The sequence below is a fragment of the Anabrus simplex genome, chromosome 7, assembly GCF_040414725.1.
Source record: "Anabrus simplex isolate iqAnaSimp1 chromosome 7, ASM4041472v1, whole genome shotgun sequence".
Taxonomy (NCBI): Eukaryota; Metazoa; Arthropoda; class Insecta; order Orthoptera; family Tettigoniidae; genus Anabrus; species Anabrus simplex.
Window position 1 is genome coordinate 179,938,051 of NC_090271.1, and position 15,482 is coordinate 179,953,532.

The following is a 15,482-nucleotide window of genomic DNA, read 5'->3' on the forward strand; positions in this document are numbered from 1 at the left end:
TCCTTTCTCCTTATTGATTTACTTTTTAAATAAAATCCGCGACCAGGTACACAAGTCTTCTACAAATCTCAAACAATTACCAAGAACAAAACAACATCAAAATATTCTCGTATTCGATCGATAATTCCGCTGGCGACTCTGTAATTCACCGTACACTCCCAGATGGCAGGAGAGTGTAGTTCAGATGGGAGACACAGTTCGATGATCAGCCAAATTGGATGGTGAACGACGTTTTGATAATTTCAAGTTACACATACTCCAAAATACATAATATATATGCAATAAAATATAAATATAGGAAAGGCACAAACAAGTGTCAAATCGAGGCGCAGAGAGAGAGATGAATAAGAAAACACATATAACAGGATGAATATAATGACAGCTCCCTCTTCCCATACTCTTCATCCTCTTATATGCATTCCTTTCTGTTACAGTAAAACCTGGATGCATTGTTTTTCAAGGGGGAGGATAAAAATTACGATGGATGTGGGTAAACTATAAATTACGGATGACATAAAATAGGGGGAAAGCAAAATAATAAAATATGAGTACTGTATTTGGGCATTTTTTGTTATGTAAATATGTTAATATGTCACCTTGTAGGTGCGGCGGCAATACCAAGCTCCAGGAACTAACAATCCCTGGTTCTAAGCACCCAGCACTGCTGGATTTCCTATTACAAGCTAAACATGATTCGTGAGCGTACTAACAACATTACCCCAGGTGGTATCCAATCCACCCGTCGCATTGAGACGGCAACCAGGCTTTCGGATTCTGGGGAGCCTGGACAACCACGAAAACATGGGAGAGAGTCGGAGCTCTCTGGTAAACTATCCCACAAAACCCCCACGTACATTGGTACATTCAATATCAACACTTTGATACAACCAGGAAAATTACTAAATTTAGTCACAGAACTTGATCGGCAAAAAAATTCTTATCCTTGCCCTGCAGGAAACTCGATTTACTGATGATGCTACCTTGGATTATGGAAATTACCGTATATTCAAAAGCAAAACAGACCATAAGATTCTAAATAGGACCCCTTTATTTGGCATGAGCTTCATAGTACATAAAAGTATACTGAAGTCGATCCAAGAAGTTAATTCCATCAGCAATCGCCTAATGACCATGAGGATTCAGTGTGCCAATAAAAAATATACGTTAATAAATGCACACGCCCCTACAAATATAGCCAACAAGAATAATCCCCAAAACGTGGACAAATTTTGGAACAGACTTGAAAAAGTGATGTAAAAAATTTCAAAGGATGACGTCAAAATCCTCTTAGGCGATTTCAATGCACAAATCGGCCGAGAAAAGGAACACAGGAAAACTGTCGGACTCTACCCGGCGCACAAATTTACGAACAAAAACGGCTCAAGGCTCATTGAACTATGTCAACAGTGCAACCTTAAAATCATGTCCACATCCCTCAGGTAGCATCCCAAGAAACAAAAAACCTGGAGGTCCCCCATTGAATCCATTGGAGAATTTCAGATTGATCATGTAGCTATCTCGTATCAGCTACAGAAAGAGGTGCATGATGTACAAGTGAGAAGAGGAGCAAACATCGACTCTGATCACTATCTCACAAGAGTTAAAGTAAAATTTACTCCAAGAAAATACCACCCCAAGAAAATCCAACAACAGAAATTTGACATAAAACAGATTCCTGTTACGGATCTAAAAGAAGCATGGGAAAATCAACCAGCGAAAACATGGGAAGAATTCCACACCAAAATCATACAGAAGGCACGAGAAATGGTGCCCTTAAAAAGGAATGCAAAACACCCCTGGTGGAACTCAACATGCAACCAAGTCCTAGAGATAAGAAAATCTGCGTTTCAGAAATACAACAGTAGAAAATCCCAGAAAACTCAACGAGAATTTTATGAAACCAGAAAACAAGTATCCAAAACCATCAGGCAAGAGAAAAGAAAGCACCTGAAAGAACAACTGGAGTCAATTGAAGAAAACTTTAGAAACCACAACACAAGGGATTTCTACAGAACATTCACAGAAAAAATCTCCAAGGATACATTCCACAGAACTTATGTTTTAGGAAACAAGACGGAAAATTGGCGTTTACTAATAAAGAAAACTGCCAAGAACTTGCACGGTACTTCTCAGAACTTCTTAACTGCCCCGAACACACTGAAAGATTTCTTGAAGAAGCATCCAGTTTCACTCACCCAGAATCACCTCCACCAAACCAGGAAGAAATTCAGAGCCACATTAAACGACTAAAGAACAACAGAACCTCAGGAAGAGACGGGATTGTTGCAGAATTCCTTAAGAATCTTGGTCCAAATTCACTCAAGGAACTTACAGAAATCATACAGAAAATCTGGAAAAATGTAAAACTCCCAGAAGACTGGAAATGTGCCTTGATTCACCCACTTCACAAAAAAGGAGACAAAACTGATGTGAACAACTATAGGGGAATCTCCCTCCTTGAAGTCGGCTACAAAATTTTCTCTGCATGCCTGTTGAAAAGAATACAAGAACAACTAGAGCATAAAATTGGTGAATATCAAGCTGGGTTCCGCCCTCACAGATCATACACTGAACAGATCTTCAACCTCAAAACCGCTCTAAAATTCAGGGCCCTCAGAAACCTTCCAATCATCTGTACCTTTGTAGATTTCAAGAAGGCTTATGATTCAGTTGATCATCAATCTCTGTTCAGCATCCTGAAAGAACAGGGACTAGACTCCAAAATGCTAAACTTGACCAAACAGACCCTCACTGACACAAAGAGTGAAATTCAAGAGTGAAATTCATGGGAGAAATCTCAGACGAATTCCAGATAAAAACTGGTCTCCGGCAAGGAGATGGACTATCACCCCTACTCTTCAACCTCGTACTAGATAAGGTGATGAGGGATGGGAAAACGAACTGAAAGCACAAAATAGGTGGAGCACAGTAAACATCGGGACACGAGAAAACAAGCTTGAAATTCCATGCTTAGCCTTCGCGGATGACCTGGCCCTTTTGTCCAGCGATGAAGTCACAGCAATAAAGCAAGTTGAAATTCTCCAAGAATGTGCCAGAAAGGTCGGACTTCATATCTCCTTCCAGAAAACAGAATTTTTCTGTGCAAAACTAGACATCCATAGTCTCAATACAAAATACGGACAAATCAACAGAGTCCCTCACTTCAAATACCTGGGCGAAATCCTCGAACCAACCGGACAAGGGAAAATAGCCCAAAACAACCGTGTCCAAAAAACTCAGAAGAGCTTATGGGAGAACAAGAGAAATCTACAACAAAAAATGTATGTCTCTCCACGTTAAGATTAAACATTACAATACTGTAATCAAACTGGAGGCTTTATGTGCAGGGGAAACTCTAACGCTTCATAGAAAGGGCGAACTGGAAAATATCCTAAAAGAAGAGCGAAAAATCATGAGGAAAATTTTAGGACCAAGACACACGGGAGAAGGGTGCCGCCTCCAAACCCGGAAATCCACAGAAAAATTATCCAATATTGCGGCAGACCTCAGGAAAAAAAGGCTAAAATTTTATGGACATGTTAAGAGGCTTCCAGAAACTAGACTAACCCACCAAGTTCTTGAAAGAGTTGACAAACTGAAGAATTTTCCTTGGATACAACAAACAAAAGCAGACATGAAGAACGCACAAATTCTCTGTGAAGACATTTTGAATCGAAATATAATAGAAAGAAAATTGACAATTGGGAAGTTACTCCAGAGAATGAAGTACCAAAAAGAGCAGGTACCAAGTGGACGGAAGAAAGGAAAAGGATCTTTAGTCAACAGATGAAAGCATCCTGGATCCTCCGCAAACAAAATCATAAATAAAGCTTCATGTGTTCCGAAAGGGACCATTCACGCATAATAATAATAATAATAATAATAATAATAATAATAATAATAATAATAATAATAATAATAATAATACTGGCGTGTGGCCTCCGAAGCCGGGTGCAGATCTTTTGAGTTATCGCATGATAGGCAAACTACACGCTTGCGAACATGCGGCTGTACTTGAGATGTATCCTAATGCATAAATCGGCATCTACACACAGCCCCTGAACCGTCGGAACTAACCAATGAAAGTTTGACGCAAGTGTGACAAACAGATATAACTTGAAAACAATATTCTCTCACCCATGGGTAAATAATGCAAGTATTGAGCTTGAATTATTATTATTATTATTATTATTATTATTATTATTATTATTATTATTATTATTATTTCTCCACATTCTTCGGTCTTTCCACCACTCCTCCTCCAACACTGTGTCCCAGTCCAGGTTTCTTTCTATATTACTGCATTGGATTGTATCCTTCCATCTCATTCGTGGTTGTCGATGGCCTCTCCTTCCTTGCATTTGCATTTCCATCACCTTCTTTGGCATTCTTTCGTCACTCATTCACTTTATGTGCCCAAACCATCTATTCTGTCCTTCATTTTCTCCACTACAATTTCTTCCCGGATTTTCTCATTCCTTATTTTGTCTCTGCTACTCTTCTGCATCATACTCCACAAGAACTTCATTTCGGCTGACTGTATTCGACTCTCATCCTTCTTAATTGTCCAAGTTTCTGCTCCGTACGTTGTTATGGGTACATAATACATCTTGTACATAGTTTCCTTTGCTTCCATTGGCACATCTTTGTCCCATAACATGTTTCTTACACTATTACAGAAACAACTTCCAGCTTGAATCCTCTTACTAATCTCAGCATCCAGTCAAGCATTCTCCATTAATTCATTCCCCAGGTATTTGAACGTTTCATCTTCTTCCAGGGGCTTGTCTGCAAGTCTAATCTGACCTTTCCCTTCTTCCTCCCCTCTAGTCATAACAAGAGTTTTACTCTTTTCTACACCTATTTTCAATACACATTCTTCGATCTTCCCATTCACCACATCCAACTGTTTTTAAACCATTCTGTCGTCTTCTCCCCAAATTGCAATATCATCTGCAAATAACATGTTCATTTCTCGTCCTCCATTTGCTGCTTTTGCTGTTCTCATGATGACATCCATTACTATTGTAAATAGGATTGGTGATAGAACACTTCCCTGTCTCAGCCCACTAGTTATTTTGAACCAACTTGTTCTGTCAACTTGTGTTTGCACACACAACTACAACATTCCCTGTACATTGCCATGATCTATTTGATAACTCCCTCTCCAATTCCTTTTTACACCAGACTGTCCCAAACTTGAGTCCTGGGGACACTGTCATATGCCTTTTCAATGTCAATGAATGTCATCACCATATTCCCATACTCCCATTGCTTTTCCATTAGTTGTCTCATAATGAAAATGGGCTCTATTGTTGACCTTCAACTTCTGAAACCAAACTGATTTTCCTGTATCTGATTCTCAACCCTCAACCTGTTTCTACTTTCCATTATCATCTCCATTATCTTAGCAACATGGAATATTAGAGTAATTCCCCTGTAGTTCTTCAAAACTTTCTTATTGCCTTTCGTGGAAATTGGGATGATTATTCCTTTTTGACAATCCTCAGGGACCTCCTTATTCTCCCAGACATTCTTGAGAAGCCGATATGTGCACTGCTCCAGCTACCTTTATCATCCCCACGCAAATTTCATCTATTCCAGCACTTTTTCCATTCTTCATCTTTCTTGCTGCCATTTCAATTTCATTCATTGTAATTTCTTTATCCATTTCTTCATCAATTTCCTTTTCTGGTCATCCATTGAATGACTGTCATCAGTTCTTATGTTCAGCAACTTCTGAAAATACTCTCTCCATCTATTTCTTATTTCTTCTGGCTTTGTTAATATTATGCTGCCTTTGTCCTTCACAAATCTGGTGTTTACTTGATCTCTCTTTTTGTTAAGATACCATACCGTAATTTGTTGCTGGCCTGCATATCATCTCTCAATTTCTGTGTGAGTAAGGCCCACCTTTTCCTCTTTTCCTCCTCCACTACTTTCTTGGACAAATTCTTTGTCTCCACATATTTTCTTCTACTTTCTTCAGTCTTAGCTTCTTTTCCATGCTTTCCATGCCATTTTCTTTTTCTGCACTTTAATCTTTACCCTATCATTCCACCAGTGTGTCTCTTTGTCTTTCACATTTCCTGATGTTCTACCACATACATTTTCTGCACATCCAACCAGTGCTTCCTTAAATCTTTTCCATTCATCTTCAACATTCAACACCTCTTTCCTCGGTACCAAGGGTATTATTTCCCTTTCAAATTCTTCTTGTATGCTATTCTCCTGCAACTTCCATACTTGAATTCTTTTCTCTCTTCTTAATGGGGGTTTTTCAGTCTTTCCCACTTTCGGTTTGCCTATCAGAACTCTATGATCTCCACCAAAGGCTTCTTCAAGGATGGCTGTAACATCTAAAAGGTTTTTACGGTGTTCTTTCTCTATGATTATATAACCAATCATGGTCTTTTTTTCGTCTGTCTCCCCAACCATACCTTGTAATCTTCTGACTGTTCTTCTTGCTAAACCAGGTGTCTCCAACAATCATTTGGTTCCTCATGCAAAAATCCACCAATAACTCGCCTTCTGGATTTACATTTCCATATCCAAAGGGCCATATAGCATCTTCCTTTCCTTGTCATTCCATTCCAACTTATGCATACTTCCTTATCTTCTATCTCTCTCCACTTACTCTAAGAAGTCCTCTAGATGTTCATCTATGCAACCTGTTTTTAGTACCTACAACTGAAATAGATCTTTCATGCCATTTTCAAAAACTGGAGTCTCATCGTCATCCTATCGCTGATGCATTTTGTATATTCCACATATTCTTGGATTTTTTGCTGCAGGTCCTCCGCTGCAATACAGCTTGTACAGTGGAACCTCGATTCTCCGTTTGTGGAGGGATCATAAAAAAAAAAAATACAACACGGGAAAACTGAAAATCCGGGAACGAATTAAGTATCAAAAATTTGACTAAACATCACAAAAATGAAATATTTATAATCTTACAAACACCCCTGAACCAAACCAAACTACTACCCCAATGGGCCTTCCGCCTACCAAGCGACCGCTGCTCGGTCCGAAAGCCTGCAGATTATGAGGTAACGCATGGTCAGTGTGACGAATACTCTCGGCCATAATTCCAGTCTCTCTAGACCGGTGTTGCCATCTCACCATTAAATAGCTCCTCAGTTAAAGGTAATCGTAGAATGAGTGAATCTGGAACCAGCCCTCATATCCAGGTAAAAATGCCTGACCTGGCCGTGAATCGAACCCGGGCCCTCCGGGTGAGAGGCAGGCAAGTTAGACTGTGGGGCGGGCTTAAAACATTACTTACTGGCACACGACTTAAAAATCTCGAAACTTTACATTCAGTTTTGCCGGGGAAACTTCGTCAGTTTCGTCTGAAAACTTCTTCCAGTTCAGCAACTTTGATCAGCCAAACTCTTCGACAAATCTAATAATCGTGACGCCAAGTCAAACAACAATCGACCACAATAGGTTTTTAATTCTCTAATCTAATAAAATAATCTTTTTTTTTAAATCTTTCATTGTAATTTGGTCACCGGTATACTGTTCGTAGTCAGTTTATAAAAATCTTGTACCGCATAAATTTAAATTAGGCCTACAGTGACTTTTAAAGGTTATGTTGAACTTGAGAATACAGTATGGTTTCGAATGTAAATTTCGATTCTCAAGATTTTGAATGCTTTATATTCAGTTCTGCCCATCACTAATCACAATCAAATTGGAAAGAGAAAAGATATCATTAACACTTCCGAAATTACGGTTATTTGCGACCTTGAGTTCAGCTGGAAAGCGCGCTTCCTGTACAAATGATATAGATGTTGATTCCCATAGGGAATCTGAAATATTTGTCCTGAATGAGTAAATTTATAATACCAATATAAATGGTCCGTTATTGGACATTATAAATTTTCCAGCTAACTCATTCTTGGTTGCCAGCATTTCGCCCTCGTGTGCTAGGGTGGGCTCATCAGTTGGTACCTAGCACACCTACCAATACGCTGGCTAGTGCATACCGTGGAGGCCACTGCGTAGGCTAACTGGAGCCACCGGCAGTGCCAATGCACTAAGAGACTTTGTCTCATTATCAAAAATTGATACCTGCTTGGCCATCAGATGATATAGATGTTGATTCCCATAGGGAATCTGAAATATTTGTCCTGAATGAGTAAATTTATAATACCAATATAAATGGTCCGTTATTGGACATTATAAATTTTCCAGCTAACTCATTCTTGGTTTCCAGCGTTTCGCCCTCGTGTGCTAGGGTGCGCTCATCAGTTGGTACCTAGCACACCTACCAATACGCTGGCTAGTGCATACCGTGGAGGCCACTGCGTAGGCTAACTGGAGCCACCGGCAGTGCCAATGCACTAAGAGACTTTGTCTCATTATCAAAAATTGATGCCTGCTTGGCCATCAGATGATATAGATGTTGATTCCCATAGGGAATCTGAAATATTTGTCCTGAATGAGTAAATTTATAATACCAATATAAATGGTCCGTTGTTGGACATTATAAATTTTCCAGCTAACTCATTCTTGGTTGCCAGCGTTTCGCCCTCGTGTGCTAGGGTGGGCTCATCACTTGGTACCTAGCACACCTACCAATACGCTGGCTAGTGCATCCCGTGGAGGCCACTGCGTAGGCTAACTGGAGCCACCGGCAGTGCCAATGCACTAAGAGACTTTGTCTCATTATCAAAAATTATCAAAAAGGAATTACTAGGTACCAACTGATGAGCCCACCCTAGCACACGAGGGCGAAACGCTGGCAACCAAGAATGAGTTAGCTGGAAAATTTATAATGTCCAATAACGGACCATTTATATTGGTATTATAAATTTACTCACTCAGGACAAATATTTCAGATTCCCTATGGGAATCAACATCTATATCATCTGATGGCCAAGCAGGCATCAATTTTTGATAATGAGACAAAGTCTCTTAGTGCATTGGCACTGCCGGTGGCTCCAGTTAGCCTACGCAGTGGCCTCCACGGTATGCACTAGCCAGCGTATTGGTAGGTGTGCTAGGTACCAACTGATGAGCCCACCCTAGCACACGAGGGCAAAACGCTGGCAACCAAGAATGAGTTACCTGGAAAATTTATAATGTCCAATAACGGACCATTTACATTGGTATTATAAATTTACTCATTCAGGACAAATATTTCAGATTCCCTATGGGAATCAACGTCTATATCATCTGATGGCCAAGCAGGCATCAATTTTTGATAATGAGACAAAGTCTCTTAGTGCATTGGCACTGCCGGTGGCTCCAGTTAGCCTACGCAGTGGCCTCCACGGTATGCACTAGCCAGCGTATTGGTAGGTGTGCTAGGTACCAACTGATGAGCCCACCCTAGCACACGAGGGCAAAATGCTGGCAACCAAGAATGAGTTAGCTGGGGAAAAAAAAAAAAAAAAAAAAAAAAAAGTATAATGTCCAATAACGGACCATTTATATTGGTATTACTTCCTGTACAAGTCGGTACGAGTGCGAAATGATACAAAGTTTTAAAATGTAACGTGCGCAAATAAAACTACTGTGGTTTTTATAACTTTTTAACATTAAAATGTGAAATTCCCAGTCTTATATTACGACCAAAACAGCAATAGGCAATCCAAAAACCTCCCGTGACTTTATGTATGGTAAGTGTAACATCTGTTACCCGGAGGGCCCGGGTTCAATTCACGGCCAGGTCAGGCATTTTTACCTGGGTATGAGGGCTGGTTCCAGGTTCACTTATTCTGTGATTACCTTTAACTGAGGAGCTATTTAATGGTGAGTTGGCGACACCGGTCTAGAGAGTCTGGAATTACGGCCGAGAGTATTCGTCACATCTGGTCTCGATAACATAATTGTATTCTTTAATATTAAAATACTAAATTTGTGTTACTTAAGAAGGAGCAGTTTTGAATCCTGCCTGAGAGCCCAGTGATTATACAGTGCCCTGAGGGAAGTGCCGAAAACCTGTTCGAGAAAAGTAAAAAAAAATTAAAAGAGAAAAGTAAACATCTAACCCTGGACATAATGTAGACATTTTGCAAGTACGAACATTTGACGAAACTCATTCTGTCTTCAAGTAGAGCTGTCAAAATGCACCCTGTCTGCTTCCAGTCGTTGTGGACACACTCTCCTTTATGATTTCTGAGGATTCTCTAAACAATACCACCCAAATGCGATGCTAAGATGGTCCCTTATGCAAGTTCACTGCCAATTGCTTTTCCAGTACAGTATTTCCTCAAATTACCACAATGATGGTACGTTAACACCAAGATCCTTAAGTACGCCGTAGCCGAACACCAAGATCCGTAAGTGTGCTGTAGTCGCCCTTTCGTGAGATACAGTTTCTTGAAAAACGCGTGATCGAGGATTTAGCATTGATGGGACTGAAATTTCTGGACAGTTGATCCAGGAAATAGTTTCTTCAAGGAACGGATAATGCAGGATTTTTACGTGATTTAATTAAGATGCTCACGGGACCACGTAATTTGAACGAATAATACAGGAAAACATGCCTTATTTAAGCGAATAATCCCTGCACCCTAACTTTGGGAAGGCTCATTTTGAAAAAAAAATTCCAACATTGACGCAAATAAAACCCGCACCCCAATTTCGTGTCTCAAATATTAAAAAAAAAAAAGTATGCGGGGTTTATTTGCTTAAATACGGTAGTTTCCGGGAACGTATAATCGAGGTTCTACTGTATCCTTCTCTCAGAGGAATCTCCCCTGTACCCTTCTTCTTGGTCTCGCACAGTCCAAGTATGGATATATCTTTTTCTATCATGAAATCAGCCAGTTCTTCTGTCTTTCCCGTCAGTGTCAGGACATTTACTGATATAGATGTTGATTCGCGTAGGGAACATGAAATATTTGTCCTGAATGAGTAAATTTATAATACCAATATAATGGTCCATTATTGGACATTTAAATTTTCCAGCTAACTCATTCTTGTTTGCCTGCGTTTCGCCCCTGTGTGCTAAGTTGGGCCAAGACCGGCTGCAATATATCAGACCGTAATATCAAAACCAAGATGGCGGACGTCGTGGGCGCAGTAGCTGCCGACTGATGAAGGTTAGGGTAGCACGCAGTAACTTCATTTCGACGATAAACCAACTCACGATTTTCGGATGTGTCGGAATTTCGTCCCAAAGGAGTTCTTTTACCTGCCAGTAAATTTACCGACACGAGGCTGACATATTTGAGCACCTTCAAATACTACCGGACTGAGCCGGGATCAAACCCGCCAAGTTGGGGTCAGAAGGCCAGAGCTTCAACCGCCTGAGCCACTCAGCCCGGCGTCACATTAAATTTCTTGTGTTGATACCACTGAAAGAGCTACACAATATCTGGTTCAATCCGCCAGAAATTAAGAAAAGATGACGTACATATTTTGCAAACGGTGGTAGGAAATTTAACATGATAAATGTAACATTATAAGGAAAATCACTGTTGCACCTATGAAAACTCTTCGCGAACAAGTACTCATCGCATATGATCAACTAGAATCACGCATATTCTGCTAGAATAGATGGACAGCCCCACAGCAAAAGAGAACAAGAAGCTGATTATTTCGAAATGTCACTTAGTCAAATAACGTTTTCTCTTAGATTACACTTCGCTGGATAGATAGAAATACATTATAAAACTGTTAAAATTATATTCATAACATCATTTTTAATGTTTAAAAATAATTTAAGGTGCGAAATTCCTCGATTTATTCACTCTCATAAGAACTATGAAACATAACGTGTTGTCTTAGTTTCGCAGTGGTGGACAATTTATAATGTTCAGCACTCGATGAAAATTAAGAAAATGTAAATGATGAAAATGAAGTACACCCGAAATGATTATGCCAGCCCAATGAACAGCCCCGGTGATGGAAACTCTTACATCATATGTTGACATATGATATAGTAGCACTTCCAACCATGGTGGTAAACTTAACAATGAAGCGTTCAGACACGAAATATATAACAGGATTTTCCTCATTGAAGAACATGAGTAAAACAACTCTATTGACTCTAAACAATGATGTCTTTAACCTACATGGACGAGCTACAATTTGGTGTAGACTGCTTGATAGCAGATATCCACAGCATGAATCGGAAGATATTGGTACAATAAAACCCCTGAGTTACAAACAAAGCTAATCCCTGCAAATCCCCCCTGTGGGTGGGGGCGGTAGAATAACACCCACGGTATCCCCTGCCTGTCGTAAGAGGCGACTAAAAGGGGCCCCAGGGGCTCTGAACTCTGGAGCCACCACGGGGCCCTCAGCTGAGTCCTGGCATTGCTTCCACTTACTTGTGCCAGGCTCCTCACTTTCATCTATCATATCCGGCCTCCCTTGGTCAACACTTGTTCTTTTCTGACCCCGATGGTATTACGTATGGATGCCTAGGGAGCCTTTCATTTTCATGCCCTTCGTGGCCCTTGTCTTCCTTCGGCCGATACCTTCATTTTTCGAAGTGTCGGACCCCTTCCATTCTTTCTCTGTGATTCATGTTATATAGAGGATGGTTGCCTAGTTGTATTTCCTCTTAAAACAATAATCACCACCACCACCATCCCTGCAAGTCACTATTTCTTCTGTGTAACAGTGTTCAGATTGCTCCATCTATCACACTATAAGTTTTGTCATACACCAAGATCTAGCCAAATGTTCCCGCAGGCAAGCACAGATTCTTTCAAAATACAATTGCATCTAAATCACACGACACTTTGAAGCACATAGACACTGAAGGAACATCACCATATCAATTATCAATATCTAAATAAATTGTTTTTTCGAGGAATACGAATAGGTCAACCATTTAGAATTAGAAAAAATAGTCTTCCCTAATCTCAGACTTACTCTAAGATGACATATGCACACTTCTGTTTTGTAGAAATATTCACGATGTATGTTCCTAATCCACTTCTCTCTTAATGTTTTATTCCTTAGAGAACTTAAGAATAGATGTATGAGAGGCATTGCCATAGTTCGATTTAAATCCGGTTCACAACACGATCAAAACTAATATATTCTTACATGACTACGTATAATTCCAGATCCTAGTGATCAGTGACCCATATAAATACACTCACACACTTATATTCTATATAGAAACTAATACTTATCGTCAACTTACATGAAATTACTCCGACTGAATGAGAAAACTAAAGCGAATAGGCTCACCATTATAGGTTGGAAAGAGATCTTCCCTAACCACAAATTTTGGTTACACACATAGCGTAGTACGATAGTTTGGTCTTTGACTTCCAAATTTTCCCGGTGAATATTCCTTATCCATTTCTCCTGCAGAAATCTATCTTCAGGGAATTGAAAAGCTTCAGCAACGGTATAGTTAGATCTACAACCACGAACGAAGCAGGAACGACCCATTTTGTGCTATGTTACAGCATGACAATATAAATACTATTATGCATCAAAAATACCATCATATAAATTTCTAACAAAACACCATACTGATAAACCGTTACAGATTACTATTTTACCAAACATATACTTTATACTTCAATAACTCGATCAAAATAACACTCTTTAGCAGAATGTAAACATGGATATGAACCAACCACGTCACAAACGCTCGCCCACGAAGTCGCCATTTTCCTCCTTATCAATAGTAACATTAAGGTCTGATATTATTGTAGTCGGTCTTGGTTGGGCTCATCAGTTGGTACTTAGCACACCCACCAAGACAAAGTCTCTCATAGTGCATTGGCACTGCTGGTGGCTTCAAGTAGCCTATGCAGTTGCCTCCACAGTATGCACTAGCCTTGCGACTTGGTGGGTGTACTAAGTACCAACTGATGAGCCCAACTTAGCACACAGGGGCGAAATGCAGGCAACCAAGAATGAGTTAGCTGGAAAATTTATTATGTCCAATAACGGACCATTATATTGGTATTATAGGACATTAACTGTCGCAATCTTGATGTAGTTTGGTGCTGGTTGCCCATTTCTCACAGTTCCCCCAGCACCTGAAGAGCTGCACATCGCTTTTAGCAGGGGACGCCCTCACCTTTTCTGAGGCACCATATATGCTTTGTCCATATAGGCTATTGTTACGATGGGCTTGCCACACCCAAAGGCATTTTATATCTACTGCCTGGTTCAAAATTAGGCTGCCCCAAACATGGAGACAGACGCCTTTTGTAGCTGCTCCTCTGGAGTACAGACACTAGGAATTTGCGCCTTCTGCCATCTCCACCGTACCGAAGTCCACCTTCTCGCCGTAGATGCCGTTGAGGTCTTCACTCGTAACCCCAAGCTGGGACCCATACCAGATGTTGCACACCGGGTCAGTGTGCTCTGGGACTCACATAGGCAGGGGCGCCACACCCTGGGTAGGGATGCCTCCGAAGAGGGTCCCTACCTGCTACCTGTATTGTATGGCCTTGAAATGTTCTAAATATCAATGAATATTTCATTTTAACTACCACATTGTATTTGAAATGAATTGTCAGCTTATTACGTCATGTTCAATACATATTAAAGAGATGTTAAGTGCAGGAAAAAAGTCCAAACTGACACCTAACTCTTCTGAACCTGGACGTTCTGAGTTTAATAATAAAAGAGGACTAGTCATTCACCATAATCCTAGTCTTCCTAAATGTACTAATCTTGTTAATGCTAATTAGATTTCCAATTATGATTCTTCCAATTCTGTTGCTGATTGTAGTGTAATTTCAGAGTGTAATTTTTGCAGAGTTTTCCTCTATCTTTTGGTATTTCTGCTGTGCAAACATGCCAAAATTGCTTTATGTATTGAGGTTAGTAATGATCCTGTGTGTGCCTTGTTGGATTATGGTTATAGCACAGTAACATTAATGAGCAATGAATGGTTTCATTCCATTCAGGTTGTGTGCAAGTTTTTTTACTCTGTTTCATTATCCGGCCCCACTGCCAATTAAAATTTTTTTTAAACCTGGTTTCTGTTAAGGTTAAAATTCATGGTGGTTGTTTATTATTTATTTGTCATATGGCAAGTATACAAAAGAAAAAGAAAATTTACAATATATATACAAGGACAAGAATGTTGGTAGTGTTCACCTTTACAAATCAATATCCAGTTGCTGTAGCCATTCTAAGAAGGGAGATATAGCATTGGTGACATCTAGCGTCGGGAGGTTGTGGGTTTGGATCCCACTGGTGTCCGGTTGGCCATTTTTGTTCTGTACTTTTCTCTTCAACATGTACTAAATGTATGTAACACGACCTAATAGGTTGAAAGTGGTTACAATTACAATGCGATTGTGAAAATTCAATATTCATTGACAACAGTTATCTCCACATCTTCATACACTGCTGTCTTGAAATAGATATGCTGCAGAAAGCAAAGACAAACTCATCAGGGACTGTGAAGAAATAAATGTGGGATTGATGAGTAGAGAGCCTGTCTATTTTAGTAAGGTATTGTATTAAGGTGTGGATACTGTCCTTGTCCTGTTGCTTTTTCACATTTGTCATCTGTCTCCTTTTCTGTTTTCCCT

The 15,482-nt window shown here is 39.9% G+C and overlaps 1 protein-coding gene across 1 annotated transcript in view; it reads left to right on the forward strand.

Moving 5' to 3' along the window:
- The window catches only part of AlaRS (alanine--tRNA ligase, cytoplasmic), a 449,485-nt gene that overhangs the window by 255,453 nt on the left and 178,550 nt on the right, over positions 1-15,482 (forward strand). The window lies entirely within an intron of this gene.